Below are 17500 nucleotides of genomic sequence, written 5' to 3' on the forward strand. Positions count from 1 at the left end.
GGGGTATACCGATGAATGTCCATTTTGTATCTGTGTATTCAAAGTGGTTGGGATAGATATATAGTTGCATTCTCTTAATGAATAGAATGATTTGTTCTAAGGGTGTTTGTAAATAGGATCTCAAGTTCGCATCTTGTACAGCAATTAACCACGAAGAATAATATATGCAGTGCGTTATTTGTGGAATCTGTACTTTCGATTTGATTTGAAACCGTCTCATTGCTATCTGTTTATCAATAAAATTTAAAAAAAAAGCTATACCTGAAGAAATGAGAGAAGAATATTCTAAAACCCTTTATTTTGAACTAGCATACATTTGCCGTACATAATGATTACCTTCATCTTAGGGAGTTGATGTACCTTAAATCTTTTTCCAATACCTTCCCCTTTCTTCCTTTCCCCCTTCTTCTATCATATATATACACATATATATGGCACAGGGTCTCACTATACAGCCTATGAGCCTTTTTTTTTTTTTTTTTTTTTGTGGAACCGGGGATTGAACTCAGGCCAGGGAAGTGCTTATTCCACTGAGCCATGTCCCCAGCCCCTCACTATGCAGCTTAGACTCCTAGCGATCCTCCTGTTGCAGGTTCCCCAGTGCTGGGATTACAGGTGTATGCCACCATGCCCAGTTTCGGTGGCCAGCTGAGCACACCTGGGGTTCTGCGACCAGCACAGCCTGTGGTGCTGGGGATGGAACCTAGGTCCTTGAGCTTGCCAGGCAGGTGCTTAGACCACTGAGCTCCCCCTTTTCTATTTTAAAAGACACTGAGCTGTGTATTCAGGCAGCCCTAGGACCTCCATGCAAAATAAGAAGCATATGTGCACACCTAGTCATAATCCAGGGAAAGGCTCTGCCTCAAATGAGCAGCACTTACATCAACAGCTGACTTTCCCCAAACGTGGAAGCCTGAGGAGGAAGGCGTGACATCGTCAGCCTCTGAACAGTATAACTGCCAAACCCGAACTCTACCACAAGGAGCATCATTTTAAAAAAAGAAACTAAAAGAGTTCCTTACTAGAAAAAAATGCTTGAAGGTAAAGAAGATTATGCTGGTGGCTAACAGGCATTCACAGGTTAAGTCTGCATAAAGATATGTACTTTTTAATCATTTTTCTTCTGATATAAATAGAAGGTAGCACACAAAATACACCAAAATGTTTGTCATAAATTATATGCGTCCAGTTGGTGCTACTGAGCTGGTTCACCGCCCAACTGTTGTGCATGCAACACGTAGTCCCACATGAATGGTAACAAGATGCAAGTGAAGAAGCTGAAGGTGTCAAAATGTTGAGCATGTTACAATGACGTAAGTGGCTGATGAATCAGATAGTAATTTTAACTCTAGGACCAATATTTTTGTGCTTTTCAAAATGCAATGGTTAAATGTATTGTGCTCTTCAAGTTAATGTGTATTATTAACATTTACATTCTTGGTCTAGATCACTGGTACGCAAACACTTTCTTAAAGGGCCAATGGTATATAATTTAGGGCCATATGGTCTCAGCCTGAACTACACTATTCAACTCTTGCTCCTGAAAGGCAAGAAACAAGTGGATGTGACTGTGCTAAAATAAAATGGTACTTCTTATAAAAGGCAGCTCCAGCTCCAGTTTACCAAACTCTGTTCTAGATATAAAATAAATGAAACTCCAATTAGTAACATTTGCTGATTCATGTTGTGAAAATGCTCCCACCAGGAATGATTTCTAGCTAGCAGTGTGATGGCACTAAACGTAGCTTTCAGATCCTCAGAAGCACACCGCGGAAAAGCTGACTTCAAAGGCACAGACAGCAGTGAAATTAGTACAAAACTGGAGGGGATGACTTTTGATACGCATTAGCATGCCACACGGAATGTACCTACGTGTAAACTTATATAATTTAACTGCTGGTAATGGATCTCTGTGACAACAAGTTCATGAAATTCTGACTGCAGAGTTGGCTCTTCTGAACTCCTCTGAGCTCACCAGGGCTTAAAAGGTATTCTTTAGGTTGAATGAAAATTACCACAAAAAGGCTAGAGAAACAGAAAGGATAAGAATTATTGAAAAGTGGTACATCTAGCTAGGTATGGGGGCACATGCCTGTAATCCCAGCACTTAGGAGGCTGAGGCAGTAAGATCCTTATGAGTTCAAGACCATACTGGGCTATGAAGTGAGCTCAAGGCCAGCCTGAAGTGCATAGCATGACCCTGTCTCAAAAAGACCAAAAAAGGGCTGGTGAGATAGCTCATTGGTCTAAAGAGCCAGCTTAGGCAAGTACACAGGGACCGCAGCTTGATCCTGGGCACCACATGCCACGCCAGCCCCACTCCCATAAAAAAGAAAAGGAAGGAAGGAAAGAAAAAAGAAAAAGAAAAGGTACATCTGCATGTATACCAAAAAGATTATCTGCTGAAGTAAACCGTACTTTAAAGCTGGGTACACTGAGGTGTAATTATGTGGAGTACAGTGCACCCTTCTCAGATGTGCAGCCCGGTAACCCCGCCACATGTGCAGCTTTCTCAGCAGCACAGCAATTAAACCACTCTAGAGAGAAGACTGGCGATTTGTCTCTCAGTGATCTTGTCCATCTCATACCGGTTACCACATATATTGGCAAAATTGCTTATATGTCTTTATTAATTAGGTGTTTTGTTTTTGTTTTTGTTTGTTTTGCACAAGGTCACGCTATGCAGCTCGGGCTTGTAGTGATCCTCCTGTCTCAGCATCCCCAGTGCTGGGATTAAAGGAGTGTGCCACCATGGCTGGCTCAGTGCTCCTGGTGTTCAGGGAGGCATGGCATGCGGTACTGGGGATTGAACCCAGGTCCTTGAGCTTGCCAGGCAGGTATTTAGACTGCTGAGCTATCTCCCAGTACCCATTAATCTTTTAATATCTGTAGGATTTGTATTGATTTCCCAATTCTATTCCTATTTGGGCAATATGTGTACATATGTCTAATAAGTCTGATTAAGCAACAGTAGAAAGAAATCAGATGTTTTTGTTAAAAGCCATTCTGAGCTGTTTTAAATGAATAGGGTAAGACTGATAAATGCTTTTGTACTAAGCATGGCTAAAAATGCATACATACCATTGAAATATATCATTGAAATATATCATGTACTTAATAAGAAATCTAATGAAATGTGTGTAAGACCTCTGTGGGGAAAGGCTATAAATCATTATTGAGAATGGAATAGAAATATCCACAGATTTGATGATCATAACTAACAAAATATAAAGAGGTCAATTCTCCTCAAACCAATCTATACAGTCAATCAAGTCCTACTCCAAAAAGAAAAAAATAACTTTAAAGAATGAATCCGGGCTTTCTTGTACAATGACTAAGATGGAAGCCTTCTTGGAGTTGTGGTGTGGGCACTGGGCTGGGGGGCCAGCCCCAGGACAGTTTTACTGTGTCCCGGCCACCCCCACTTCGGTCTTGGATCCAGCGTCCGCCCTCCATGGGGGAACCCTCTTGCGGCCCCTGAACCCCATGGTGACTGAGACCTCACTACTTGGCGTCAAATTTGAGGGCAGAGTGGTGATTGCTGCCGACATGCTGGGCTCTTACAGCTCCCTGGCTCGTTTCCGAAACGTCTCTCGCATTATGTGGGTCAACAACAGCACCATGCTGGGTGCCTCTGGAGACTATGCTGATTTCCAGTATTTGAAGCAAGTTCTAGACCAGATGGTGATTGATGAGGAGTTGCTGGGAGATGGACACAGCTATAGCCCTAGAGCTATCCATTCATGGCTGACGAGGGCTATGTACAGCTGTCACTCGAAGATAAACCCTCTGTGGAACACCATGGTCATTGGAGGCTATGCAGATGGAGAGAGCTTCCTTGGTTATGTGGACATGCTTGGTGTAGCCTACTGAGCCCCATCGCTTGCCACTGGTTATGGTGCATACTTGGCTTAGCCTGTGCTTCGAGAAGTGCTGGAGAAGCAGCCAGTGCTGAGCCAGACCGAGGCACAAGAGCTAGCAGAATGCTGCATGCAAGTGCTGTACTGTCGAGATGCCCGTTCATACAACCGGTTTGAAATTGCTAGTGTAACTGAGAAAGGTGTTGAAATAGAGGGACCGCTGTCTGCAGAGACAAACTAAGATACTTCCCATATGATCAGTGGCTTTTAATGACATACAGATGCATGACCTGGAACTGAAGTTGCAGCCTTTAAGATGGCTAGTTCAAAGGTAGACTTTTGTAAAATAAAGCAGTTCTTTAAAGTGCTAAAAAAAAAAAAAAAATGAATCTGGTACGTAATGAACTGGTTCTGAAATCTGCATGCTAATGGAATTGTCTTAGTCAACAACAATCAAAACAATTGTCAAATTAATATATGAAACACTTTCTCTACCAGATATGAAAATTTGATATAAAACTATAATAATTAAGATAGTGCAGCATGGTAGAAGAATAAAGCAACAAAGTAAAGTTTAAAAAGTACTCATTATATTTGTGACAAAGTGGTCATTGTGCATGAGAATAACTTCACATGTTCTAGGATAAAAGTACTAAGACATGGTAAAAATGTAGTAATCATACATCAAAAGGCAGATGAAATCTGTCTTAACATTAAAAACTTTTGTTCCATAAGACAGTATTATGAGAATGAGAGACAATCCACACAATGTGGAAGAATCTTTCAACATATATGGCCAGCAAAGTGGTCACATTCAATTTATATGTAGAACTCCTCTATGAATCAGGTGTAAAAGACTTCTCCATGGGAAAATGGATTAAAGTCCTATATATCCCCCAGAAAAGACCACATAGAAATGGCAAATAACCATATGACTGTATGTTCAATGGCAATAGTGTGATAGACTTGTAAAGTGAAACTACAGTAAGAGATAAGAACACAGACTCAAGAATGACTAACGTTAGGCTCGTAACGCCAAGCACCAGCACTGGTTTGCAGTAACAGGAAACCTCAGACACTACTGGGGGAGCTTAATGGATTTAACCATATCGGAAAACCATTTGGCATTCTCTCCCACAGATAATTATACTAAACCACATGACTAGCGACTCCAGTGGTAGGACACACACCCAACAGAAATGAATGAACACGGGTAACCATAATATGTAGGGGCGATCTGGGAGTATCACTTAACAGCAGCAAGAGAACTACAACTACTTAAGCGGCCATAGTGGAAGGTACAAATAAACAGGAAAATTCACACGATGGTATACTATATAACAAAAATGGACTAATTAGGACATGCACATGACATAGTGACAAAAGTACACAGAAAAAGCAGGAGTTGAGTACAAAGATCAGAGTAGGGACTGCCTTTGGGAGAAGTGGAGAGTGGTAGGGAGAAACAGGGACAGGATTCTGATGACTGCCACGATCTGTGTGTTTGCATGACAACTGCATAAATATTTACTATGTGTAACTTTTCTCCATGCGTATTATTCTCATAACAAAAGAAAAGGTTGATGAAGGAGGAGCTGGGCAGGGAGCTGGCCCGGGTATACAGGAGGAAGAAGAAGCCACAGAATGTAACTTCAAGATGACTGTAATATATATATATATTCTACTTAATAAAAAAGGTTGAGAAGAATGGTTGGCACTTCAAACACTTGATTCCCAAGAGTACACACAAGATTGAGTTTTGGTACGTATTGGCAGGATCTCAATTGTGCAAAGTTAACTTTTCTTTCGTACCAGAAATCAAACTCAGGACCTTGTACTTGCCAGGAAGGTGCTTGTGCCACTGAGCTACATCCCCAGCACATGTTAGACAACTTTTAATATGTGACTGTTCTCAGTAAATCATAAATGTTTTTCAGTGGTGGGAACAATTTATGATACAGATCAAAATAGCTTGAAGAGTTTGAAGGTCCTAAACACATAGAAATGATAAATGGTTGAGGAAACGTACATGCTAATTAACTTGATGATTTTATATGTAAATATGTACATATACTATGTCAATTAAAAAATTAGGAACACAAACTTCTAGAACAGCTTGTGGAGGCAAATACTAATGATTGTATCCCTGCTTTTAGCATTATCTATAGACAAAGAATATAAATACTAGAAAGGAATGTACTAGCAAGGTCAAAACAATTCAAGGTATTATTATTACCAGATATGCTTGACTGAAGAAGTTAAGGGGAATTCACTGATGTTACACTAATTAGGAAACAGCAAAATGCCCCCACATAAGATTCAGTAGCTCTTTTATATGTCAGAAAACAACCAATCAGCAACTTTATTGAGATAAAAAAAAAATTTCATCCACAAAAGAAACACTAGAAAATATGTATCTGACTAAATTCAGCAAAAAGAAATGAGTCCTATAAATAAAAACGTGAAACTTTATGGAAGGACATACTATATTCCTGGGTATGTCACTTGGGTCTCCCATATGGTTTCTTGTGGCTATATAATCTATCTTCTACTGAGAATGATCTGTTAAAATCTTTAACATTTCTATGTTTTTATCTCTTTTTCTTTGTACGTGTGCTTTGGTTTCTATTTTGCACAGGTGGTTTCTGTATGACAAGTATTCTATCTTCATCAAGAAGGTAACTTTTAGCATTTTAAAGTACGCTTTAATATTTCTTTTTTTTTTTTTCTTGGTACTGGGGATCAAACTCAGGACCCTACATTTGCCCGGCAGGCACTTACGCCACTGTGCTATCTGCCTGTCCCCCTATACTATTTCCTAGTATACCTTTTGAGCCTGATTTCTAATTGGTCTACTCCAGTATGGAAAACTATTTCCTATCAATTGTGTCTAAACGGTGCACCTTTTTTTGTCTTTTCCTTCTGAATCATTGTATTTTTAAGTGTGGTGCTTATATACACAGGCCTGGGTTCTATTCACAAGCCAACCTGCAATCTATTTTCACAAACCCTTCAACATTTACTGATACAGTTTCAAGTCTGTCACATGATTTCATGTTGTAATTACTGTCTCTCTACATGCTTGTAATGATTGTTTCTCTGCTTGCTTAGTCTTTGTTGGTTCTTCCTTCAGACCCTTTAATATTGGGGAGTGTTTATTTTAGTGGCTTCCTTATTTTTATTTATGTCCTTTAGAGTGCCTCTAATCTAGGCTGACAACTTTCTCAGTTCAACTGGGACTTTCCCAAAGATGAGGTAGAAAGTCCTCTGCCCTTGGAGCCCCCTGAATCACAAGCCAGCCGGGATGGTGGGCTACTGTATTTTAATTCCTCTCTCTTATCACATCTTGTACACTTTGGGCTCCAGCTTTGAAATAGTTTCCTTGGATTCTCATCTGTTGCCCACACACCAGTCCCTGATCTCATTCTATGTTCCCTCATTTTGTATCATCCCTCCTCTGTTAGACTATTTGCATGCTATTTTTCCTCCTGTGTCCATTCCTACCCTGAGATAAAACTTTGAAAGGGATGAAAAAAGACACAGTCCCACCACATATCAACCCTTCTGTAGAGCTACCTCTATTAGCAGTGAAGAACAAGCCCAGGGATTAAGAACACAACAATGGAACAGAACAGAGCAGACCCACACATGGGGGAGGGTTGAATACAACGAAGGGGGCACTGCAGTTGAGATGGTAGATGAAAAGCAGTATGAGGAGATGTGTGGAGAAACTCACTGTCTACATAGGAGGACGGATTATATTTCACCTACAAATTCAATTTGTAAACAAATTAAAAGGATTAAAACAATACTAGAAAGAGATGGTAGTTTTTGGAATCTGGCAATAGCAATCATCTTTCCAAACAAGATTTAAACTCAGAAGCTCCATCAAAAGGATTGTTAGGTTGGAATATGTAAAATTTTAGAATTCTGGCATGTCAAAGATTATTTTTTAGCAGCTAGAAAAAGAGACCAAAATAATATATATATGACTTATCAGATAAAGGACTGACTGCTGTGGTGCAGTTATTAAAAGTATGTGTAGCATATCTTTTTGTTATTTATTTTTTTTTCTAGAACTGGGGATTGAACTCGGGCCCTTGTGCTTGCCAGGCAAGCACTTATTCTACTGAGCTATCTCCCCAGCCCCCGTGCTGCAGTTATTAAAATAAAAGCAAAGTATGTGTATAGGTAAATCAAGGGCCAACAAATATAAAAATGGCCTCTGCACTTGTGTAAAAATAATACAAACTGTTTGAACAGTAAGAAGGCATTTTAGAAATTTTGGTTTTTGCAGAGATACAGACAAGTGGACATCTTTTCTTACTGCTGAAGACATAAACTGGTACAGCTTTTGGGACTGGTGTCTACATTGTATCCATCAAATTTTAAATGTGAATCCCTCTGACCTAGCAATGCCTCTTTCAGAAGTCTATTCCATAGAAAATTCACATACGGCACAGAAATATAGACACACACAAATGTTCACAACAGCATTGTAAAAGAAAGGAAAGTTGGAAATTAAATTTCCACCAAGAGTGAGAAGGCTTAATAAATTACAGTAATCCACACTATAGAATAATACAGGATATGGAGAGCCAGGATATTAGGAAGCTCAAGTCCTATTCACAAAAGACTACACCATACACTTTCCTGGTAAAAGTATGTAAGAACAGGAAGTATATGTACAATAATAGAAACAGACTTACAAGGTTTCATGACAAAAGACTAAGATTGATTGCCTCTGGAAAGAAGATTTTATTGCTGTATTTCTACTTTTGAAGTTTTAGAAACAATAAACCTGTGTTACTTTAACATTTTTTAAATGAAAGAAAGGTAAAACAAGCTAAAATCCACAGTGACCACACGCTTTCCCCAAAGGGACAGTCCCTGTCCCAGCCATGCAAATTATGTGGGGGAAAATCCTCCCCGCAACCAGAAAAGGTCTTCCTTGAAGTCTTCACCCCATGACCTCAGCATATGCCTTTATCTCACATTATGGGAACCCAAAGTGGAGGCAAGACAGAAAGGTACAATCAGTTCACACAACAGCAGAAAGCAGCCGCCTCTGAGCAAGTTGAGAAGGAAGCACAGCTTGCAGGAAGGGGGTGCCCTTCTCAGGTGGACACCTGTCTCCCTTGCCCGTTGTCACCTAGAGTTAACCTAGGTTAGTGGGGATACACCTATGGCACACAGGCCACAGCAGTCACTGGCACTTGAGCCACGTGGACTCAGCAGCTGAGCTTCAGATAAGTTATTTTTTTCTAAACTAAAACTTCTATATTCTCCTTTAATTGCACTGTTGGCATTTTGCAAGAAATAGGTGGGTTTTTGAGTTGCAGTGTGGGCACTTGGTCTCTAAAAGTTTCACCATCTCTGTTCTACGCCCTCTCTTTGGTGCACTGTACTTTCAAAGATCTTAACCTGAGAGGAAAACAGCTTTCTGAGGAAGAACTGTTTCTTATTTCCTAAGGTACAGTGCATTAGCTTCTTCTAAACTGGCTGTGGGAAGTCCCCCGTCAAGAACCTTGAGAGAGACCAGTGCCCACAGGACCCTGGCACAGACCACTGACCACAGAACCCCAAGGGAGACCACTGCCCACGCAACCACATTACTAGCCACCTGTCCATACTACATCCCATCTACCAAAAGGGTTAAGGTAACATTTTAAGTCTGAGAGCCACAGAATGTGCTGTGATGGATAAATGTAAGGACTAATCCCTAAGTGCTAAGATAGGAGACCACAACTGGTAGTCACATCAAAAATCAGAACTGGGTAAAAGTGAAAGGCAGAAAGCAAGGAATCATAAACTTATTTCTGAGGAGACAAATTGTTGCTAGAATAGGTGATAAAAATAAATTGTATAAAATGATAGTTCACTATTTTAGAAGAAATGATGGCCTGCAACATCCTCACCATGCAGGCAGTGAAAGAGCAATTAAAGGTCTCAAGCCCTGGCAGTTAATGATGCGATAGAAAGCCAGGAGGGGACTGCATGGACATGTGGAGCTTCACTCTGTTCTCCTGTCCGAACACTGGGTCCTGACCCTCTGGCTATCTATGAATACACCTTTATCCAATTTAAAAGGCTATTTTTAAGCATAATTTTAGTTCAGTTTAGACTATCTTTACTTCAATTTCATGGGTCTATTAACATTAGAGCATGTTTCTTTGAAGTTTAATGTTGTTTCAGAAAAGCTTTTCTGGCAGCAACTAATGGAATATTTTAGGGCTAAACTGCTCTTCAAAATTTCATATACTCCTTCATGGTTAAATAAATAATGTTAGTAGTCTTGGAGCTAACACATAGGATATGCAACTTCTAGTTCTTTTTTCATGAACAAATAGGATCCTGAATTCTGTGGAGAGCTCAAGCCAGCAGTTCACTGCCATGCTGCCAGGCCCAGAGCTGGTCTCCTTCCATGCAAATGCATTTCAGAAATAAAGCAGGTGGAGGCCTCTTCCCAAGACAGGAACATTAAGCCATTACTACCAAGGATTTCTGTTGTTATAATTGCAAGTATAGCATCCAAACCAAGGTGGTAAGATAACAACAAATGCTATGTGTGTCAAAGATGGGGCTACAGTTTACATTGCAAACCACAGCTCCACATCTGTGAAGCCTGCAACTCACCATGGCCCATAGGGGAAATCCAGAGCATGGGGGAGGTTCTCAAGGGGAGGAGGGAAAACAGCTAAGCTTGCTTAGAGAGGGCCTGGGCAGGACTGTTTACAAACAGAGGCTGCGATTCAGCAGGCCAATCAGATTAATAACTTACGATACACAAATGTGGATTTAATTTCATTTCAATCAACTAAACTTACTTTCTTTAAAGATACTTTCTTTCAGGACATGTCAAATCACAGTAAAATGCCAGGGTCTGGAAAGGTCCCCAGCTTGAAGAGAAGGTGAGGCTTCAGTTCTCCAGGCTTGATACTAGATATGCAGATACGTCCCAAACCACTGATGTTCATGGTAAGAGCATGGACGTTCCAAGCAAAAGCTTTAAATGCAGGGGTTAAAATCCTACTGAAGTAGAATCAGATAAAGGCTTAAGAGTACTGGCAAGCCAACACAACACATACCAGGCATGTTCTGAGTGTCAGTCGTTTTTCAGCATTTTGGTGTTTTCAATATGTTTTTTATAAAACAAATAAGAATAGCAAATCCGTGTGTTTGTTTTAAAGAGGCAAAGCCAGGAAAAGCTCTGTTCACCTTACTCAAAGCAGAGTGGGCTGGTCTGGTGGCACAGTATTCTCTCCTCCATACCTCCAGCCACCTGCAGAATTACCCTTTCACCAAAGGGAGAGGCAGAAGCCAGTATTCTTTTTAAGGTTTCTAAGTTGGGATTCATAGAAAGGGGTGGGGAGGCTCTACAATTAGGTCTCAGAAAAAAAAAAAAAAAAGCAAAACTAGAACATGTAATAGGACCACTGAGATTACCTTTAGGTTTTAAAATGGGGAACAAAATGCTACCAATTTCAACACCACATTAAATATACTTTACAAGGATTTTCTCAGCCAAAGAAAATAATACAGAGGCACCAATTAGAGAAAGATCCATTAGGGCTTTACACTCCTGGGATGGGGGCTTCTCATTCAAAGGCGGGAAATACCTCTATGTTCTGGGTCTCCATGACACAGGGCTTCGTGAAATCAACCAAACTGCTGAGGGTCAGCAGAAAGACTCCGGCATATAATGAGACACTGTCTTTATGGGTCTCTTTTCTGTGTGGGGGGAGCCAGCCAGGCTGTCCCTCCAAGCACAGGCCACGGGACTCTTTCCAACTGTGCCCGAGGCCATTTCCTCTGTAAGGCCTCTGACCACCCCATTTAAAACAACACTTCCACCCTCATTTCTGCTTCACTTCTACACTGCCCAGCACCTGGCTTTTAACCATATTTTATGTGTTTATTCCACATTTTCCCTGCTCACCCACACAGCAGCATAAGGACTGTTAACTGGCCAAGATGTCACCTGTTTTGGTCATCAGATCTTGGTATCCCCAGCACCCAGTAGGTCTTTGACAAGTATTTAATTAAAGATGACAGCTGTCATGCATGTTTAACCAAAAAAAACTGTCACTAAAGAATTTGCCACACACATATGCATTCCTGAATTTTCAGTGAAATTTATCTACTAAGTAAGAAAGTGCTGATAATTTACAACTCTTAGATCCGTCAAGAGAAAGGCAAGCTCCAGACAGTCTGTTAATCACAGGCAGATGGACACTTAGCTCCAGGAAGGTGTGTGTCCCCAAACGAGGTACGATTTGCACTCATGTGTGGTCACTCGGAAACCAGTAAATGTGGGCAAATCTTCAACTCAATCCAAAAAGCTCATCTGACTCACAAGAACTGTGGCTGGCTTTCGATGACTCAGAAAATAAAGTGCCATCACTCTTGATGTCCTCTGGAAGTCCTTGTGGGTTGTTAGGGAGCCATGCATCATAAGATTTCTATGGGACAAGAAGGGTACCTTTCCTATGTGGCTGGTGAGTTGTGGACAAAAGCCCTCTCCAGGAGGCAGCTTCCAGAGCCCTTGCTTTGGGCACTATCTCCTGGCCATGTGGAAGGGAAGGCTGAGGACTGCAGAGGAAATGGGTCTCTAGGAAGATTCTGGGCCAAGTCCACATCCGCCTTGGGAGATGGTGGCAAACGATGGGCTTCCAAGGGACTGGTGTCTTGAGCCCCCTGCGCCACAGAGTGGGGAAGCACACTGCAGCGCTTCTGCTCCTGAGCAGCAAGACACAGCCAAGTCAACAACTTCTGACACTGCCAGTACTGCTAATAAGCCACTACTCTATGCACTACTGGACTATATTGGATTATTTTGCTGAATTCACGCACCTCCAATATTTAAATGACAATGGAGTACCCATCTCTGATAAAACTAAACAAAAAAGGGGATATAAATGAAGGAACATTTTGTATCTGTATATTCAAAATAGTTAGGATAGATATACAGCTACTTTCTCTTAATTCGATGAGAAGAAAGATTTGTACTAATAGTGTTTGGACAGGATATCATGTCTGCATTTTGTACTCTGAAAAACTACTATGAAGATAACAACATGCAATGTATTAATTATTGAAGCTGTCCTACTAACCTGTTTTGAAACTGTCTCATGGCTATTTCTCAATAAAATTAAAAAAACAAAAAACAAAAACCCCCACCAAAACCCAGGCACATGCTACATGCCATGACAGGGCCGTGGCGCTCCCGATGAGAGCAGCGGGAGTAGCAGCCACCAGCGGCCCTCACCTGGCCTTCCCTCTGGGTTCCCCGGGGGCATCAGCTTGCTTCTCTGTGTTTCATCTACTTTAGGGCTGGACTTAGAATGAAGCTTCCCTAACAGACTCTTCTGAGACCTGAACTCAATTCCAGGGCTAGGGAAGCTTTGACTGCTACCCAGATAGGTCACAGGAACTGCTGCTCTTGCTAGTTTATTTGAACAGAAACATCGCTTCTCATCTGCACTCCTGCAAGGCCAAGTCGCAGCCTGCTCCATGTTGATACTGCAGGTTTTCCCCAAGAAAATCCAGGTGCTGCTGTGTTTACAAAGTGCTGCTGCCAGATTTAGTGAGCAGCAGCATGAAAAGAAGCCCAGGTCTCTCTGACGGGGAATTCCCTCTTGCTCAGGTAACGACAACCTACAGCTACATCGAGGAGGGGTTCCTCCTTCTACCTGCTGTTCAGAAATGATTTACATTCTCTTTCCTTTGCACCGGATTACAAAATGTTTTACAGGCCTACTCAGTGTTTGTGTCACTTCACTCAGATGACAGTCACGTTAGAAAGCTCTCCACAAGTGCCACAGGAAACAGCAGAGACCCACACACTGAAAACTCAAGGGCAAAGACATTCCTACCATCCTTCCTGCTCTTTCTGTCTGCTGCCAGGACACCTGGCAGCTTCTTAAACTGTGAAGAAAGAGTCTCTTAACTTTCTGCTAACTACCGAGTAACTGACTGTTAAGATAGGTAAGCACTGATGCGCAGCCACAGAAACTAGTTTTCTTTTGCAGAGGCCCAGTCCCTTTGAGCTCTGACGGGTAGGCACTGTGATAACAACGGACACCCGCCCAGGCACCTACAGTGGTCCTGCAAAGGAAATGGATCACCGGGAAGATTCTGGGCCAAATCCACATCCATCTTAGTAGACTGGCACATGATGGGCTTCCAAGGGACTGTGGTCTTGCGTCCACTATGCCAGGGAGTGGGGAAGCACACTGCAGCCCTTTTGTTTCTGAACTCAGGGGAGCCACCAAGGCATACCGTGCTAAAGTTCTTGCACTGTCTGGTTAGTGGCCAGGATACTTCTATATAATTCCAGAGGAGCAGACAAGGAGCCATCCCAGCTGCCTCTCTCTGCACGCAGTGTTTGCCAGCCTTCCTAGCTGGGGAGGCTCAGTATCTGCGGCACATCGGGGATGCAGAGCTGCATCTATGCTCGCAGGCAAAGTTTCACATGCCCCTTGTTGCTCTAACAGTGCCTCCTTGGGTGGAAAAAATTTCCTAAGACCATAATACATGATTTCCTCCAGTTTCCAGGGTTAAGCCACTTGTGAGTTGGAAGGAGGGCAGAATTCTTTGACATTCATAAAAGCAAGTGATCCAGCATGACTGGCCTCCTATCATAGTCTAAACACTTGTCCTACCCCAACTCTCAGGTATCCTTGGTCAAGATGAGTGGCCTAAGGAAGATGGCTGGGCAGGGGAGGGCCTCCTCCTGCCTGCACTCCCTGGTGCAGCTGCCTAAGTTTTTCCGCTGCCCACCACACTCCTGCTGTAGTCTGTGCACCTCCCACTGCCCAGTCTCTGCAGGTGCTCATCTACTACATGATCTCTCAGGGCCTCAGCTAACTCTGTGCCTTCGCTGGGCCTCTACTTCTCAATCTGGGGTTCACTGTGCTAGCCAAACGAATGCTCATCACAGCTGACACTGAAAAATTAATATCCACATACTATAATAGCAAAGCAATACACAAGTGAACACAAGGTGTATTTTGAGTTTCTTCTCTCAACACAACAGGCTTCTAAAACACAAGGAATATGCGGCAGCTGCCTGGCTCAACCTGCAGGCCTTCAAGTTCCTGTCCTTATGCGAGCTGCCAGCCATGGGCTCTGCCTTTTTACCTCCTCTCCTTGCTCAAAGTGGATCCTAAGTTTTCTTTTCTCCATGAACCCAAGGTTTTGCTGCCTCCTCAGGTGCAAATCCACAGCAGGATGACCTTGCTGTCTGACGTTCCAACCATCTGCTCAGCTACCTAGAAACTGGGGCAGGAAGCAAAAAGCAGGCAGCTTGGCCAATTAGGGCAGAACAAGAACAGGGTGCTGTGGAGGGAGCTGCAGTTGCTGCCACCAGATGAAGCCTTTGCTTTGGGTCCTCGGGCCAGATTTACCGTGCCAATCTGGGACGCAGCCTTATCAGGCAGAGGCCTGAGTGGGGTGGGGCAGTTCCTACCCATGTCTCCAAAGGACATTCCACCAGGTCCTTGCCTGTAGGGCCCCCTTCCCCTCACCAGCAATCTCTTCTCTCCCTACCACTGTCTCTGGCTTCCTTTTACCCTTTCACACCTGGGAATCTTTGCCCTGCATCTCAAACATCATGGGCCATGGGACTGAATGACGCAGAACAGACCCTTCCAGTACACAGTGACTAGCCACAATCCTGCCCGCCTGTGACCTCGCTCCACACTCTGCAAGGTGCTCCCTGAGATCCTCTTCTGCTCGGCAGAGGCATTTCCTATGTGCCATGTGTTTTAGAAGCCGCCCCAAATCCTCAGTAGACAATGCTAACCCACCACCAGTGACACTGTTGATCAGAATTGAAGGCCAGCATCACAGACACTGAACTCAGATCATCCCTGTGGGTCACCAGGTACTGCTGGCACTCTTGCTGCCCACCCCTCTTGCATGAACAGCCTTAGTGGCACCCAGCCCAAGGAGTGTTTAGTGTTTTGTGCAGTAGTGGTCTACATCAGTAATTATACACCATTCCAGTTGTATATAATTACAATGTATATACCTGGGTTCATGCACTGAATTTGTTCCACAGTTTTGGAAATGATGGTTACATTTGTGTTTGTACGGGAAAGATTACTGTGGTTGCGTCCGTCACCTGATGTACAGTGTGCAAATAAAGCTTTTATGAACTGTACTGGGCTAGCTTCTATTAACAGCGGGCGGTCTCTCCAAGCCAAGAGGGTACTGCTCATCCTCAGGTGACTGGCAATGAAATGCACTAACTTTCAAATACAAAAAGACAGAGACTTAAAGATGCTATTTTTCAAGGCTTATATGATTTAGCATTTTAGTTCAGATTATTTAAAAATTACCTCCAAAGACCAGATCTGATGCTAAATAGAGCACTACCTGTGACTTTCCTGACAGGAAGCTGTTAAAGAAACAGGCTCATAAAAGGTACTGAGAGGGCATGATGATGAAAAGCACCATATAAACTGGACTATTTTTATCTTTTGTTCCAGTTGGCTGCATAACCAAATGACTGGGGACAGGATCAGTGTGACCTGACAGCACTGGGGCCAGCCTTGCAGGCTCCTGGGAGGGCAAAAGAGCCCAGCTGAGGCTGGGTGTTCCGCTGGCAAGTCCAGCCCACACCATGTGGAAAAGAACTTGAGGACAGCTGACAGCACTTCTCTGTCCAGTCCCCAAGCTTCGTGCACTCTACCAGCAAGCCCTTGATGAATATTCAAGAGCAGCCAGGTCAGGTCAGGCAGCCATGGCATGTGTGGATACACAGGCCACCCGGGGAGGGTCCCACATCCAGCATGGCGAGGGCTTGTCCTCTACATCCAGCTGTATCAGGAGCTGGGGACACAGGCCTGCTGCTGTTTAGTGAACAAAGGCAGAAGAGAGGTCCTGCCCTTCAGGAACACACCCCACAACACAAGCACAGGGAAAACAAGTCACCAGGGCCCAGAGCCACTTCACAAGTACATGCAGAAGGTCTCTGGCAGGGACGCTTCTCGCTCCCCTTCCCCACCTCGATTTGTGATCAGATACAAAGCCTCCACCTGGAGGCCCTTGAAAGACAGCGTACACGTGAGACTTTTCCCTCTCCTGCATCACCCTCAGCCTTAGGAGGTCAGAAAGCTGCTCTTTGTAGGCCCCTAGGGGAGAACTGTAGTTCCCAGAGACGGTACACGAGCAGCCGCTCACTCCTCCGTCAGAAGCTGTTCTCTCTGCACACTACTGCAGCTCCACTGTCTTGTGGCCATGGGGCAGGCAGGGGATACCTGGGCCTTCCAGGCCTGAGACCTCAGCCGAGCTTGATAAACACAGGCTTCCTTGGCAGGGCTTCCCGGGCTCCGGTGCTGGCACAGAGAGAGGCGCGGGGCTGCAGAGTCACGTGGAGGAGTCCCTTCCCGTGGCTTTGGACCCTTTGTAAGTCATAGCAGGCACACATGTACCTTCACCAGCTATTTTAATAAGTAGCCCACCAGCTCTAGCTTCCGGCAGCAGCTTCTCAGGGGCATAACGTCAATATGTCACACTGGGACGAAGACACGTACCAGTCCCTGCTGAAGCTGCCTGGCCACTGACTTGCACGTTTTAAGGCTCCCGGAGAATGCCTAACAAATTTTATTATTTTTTGATTATTCATGGAAAGG

At 43.4% G+C, this 17500-nt stretch overlaps 1 protein-coding gene and 1 pseudogene across 5 annotated transcripts in view; one reads left to right on the plus strand and one right to left on the minus strand.

Annotated features, from left to right (window-relative positions):
- Positions 1 to 17500, minus strand: part of Mgmt (O-6-methylguanine-DNA methyltransferase) — a 325209-nt gene that overhangs the window by 91552 nt on the left and 216157 nt on the right. The window lies entirely within an intron of this gene.
- Positions 3338 to 4229, plus strand: LOC101569925 (annotated as a pseudogene).

The sequence above is a fragment of the Octodon degus genome, unplaced genomic scaffold (assembly GCF_000260255.1).
Source record: "Octodon degus isolate 3935 unplaced genomic scaffold, OctDeg1.0 scaffold00010, whole genome shotgun sequence".
NCBI classification, from domain to species: Eukaryota; Metazoa; Chordata; class Mammalia; order Rodentia; family Octodontidae; genus Octodon; species Octodon degus.